The sequence below is a fragment of the Pseudonaja textilis genome, chromosome 4 (assembly GCF_049901715.1).
Source record: "Pseudonaja textilis isolate UNSWEBS1 chromosome 4, rPseTex1.2, whole genome shotgun sequence".
In the NCBI taxonomy this organism is placed as follows: domain Eukaryota; kingdom Metazoa; phylum Chordata; class Lepidosauria; order Squamata; family Elapidae; genus Pseudonaja; species Pseudonaja textilis.
In genome coordinates this window covers 19,860,958-19,862,353 of record NC_141993.1, presented here as the reverse complement: position 1 = coordinate 19,862,353, position 1,396 = coordinate 19,860,958, and positions in this window count along the sequence as shown.

Sequence of the window (1,396 nt, the reverse complement as noted above, 5' to 3'; positions counted from 1 at the left end):
TTTGTAGTTGTATTTTTAACCCTGCCGTTTCACCTTTTATGAATGAAAAAAAGGAGCAGTGGTAGTACTGTCCAAATGTCAGTTTGGTGCTATCAACAAAACTATAAGATTGATTATTGTATTATACATATTCAGTAAGGCTGCTTTGAGCAAACTATTTTCCCAAAGTATTCTTCCAAAAGGGGGTATAAAGGCTCCTGTAATTTGCAGAAATATTGAAAGAATTCTGCATCCACTTCTTGAACATGATTCACAGAAATTTATGCCCTTGTATTACAGAACTAGAAACATAAAAGGTACAGGGGCAAACTTAATATACCATTGTTAATTCACCATTAGCAAAACAAGCAAAAGCTCTCTTTAGTGTTCCTGATTTTTGAGCAAATTTAGTCGATTTATGCTGCTTTCAAAGACATTAGATTTTTTAAAATACTGGAACAGGAAGCCCAAGTGAAAAAAATTCTCCAGAAATGAAAGAGCACAAGCTCTTGAAGCACACCAGAGTCTACTATGCAGCTTCATTTGTTAAAGAGGACCCTTGGTCCTCTAGCCAGGGGTAGGGAAACGTGGCTCTTTTATCACTTATGGACTTCAACTCCCAGAATTCCTGAGTGAGCCATAAAAGGTTCCCCATCCCTGGCCGCCTGGTTTTTCAGTTGTGGGGGAAATCAATTTTTGACTAATCTACAAATGTAGGACATATTATATATTTGTATATTAATCAGTCCCATTCAAGTCAAAAAATGATTTTCCCCACAACTGAAAAACCAGGCGGCCAGGGATGGGGGAACCTTTTATGGTTCACTCAGGAATTCTGGGAGTTGAAGTCCATAAGTGATAAAAGAGCCAAGTTTCCCTACCTACCCCTGCTCTAGTCTAAAGCAGAGGTCTCCAAACTTGGCCACTTTAAGACTTGTGAACTTCAACTCCCAGAATTCTCCAGCTGGTTGGAGAATTCTGGGAACTGAAGTCCACAAGTCTTAAACTGGCCAAGTTTGGGGACCCCTGCTCTAAAGGCTCTGGGCGGCTTCTTGGCACCCATAGCCTTCACACAAACCCCAGTTTTCATTTCCCTACTGTCGCCGCTTTCAGATGGTAGCACGCATGCGCCATCCTTTCGTTTCCACCCCAGTTCCGTCTCTGGGAGGACTTAACAGGCACATGGCCCATTGAGCCCGCCTCCATTTTTACCTCACCTATTCCTTCTTTTCCCGGCGTGGGCGGGAATAAAGTCTCCCTTTCCCCTGATTGGTTTTGCCGTAGAAACTTGATTTCCCGCCAAAAGGATCCAAGTGCACGTGCATCACCAAAGGGCTTTCGGGGGCGGGGTCACGGCTGGCTCCCAACATTATCCGGGATAACGGCAACAAAGGGTACTTCTTTGTCGGTGCCCCTT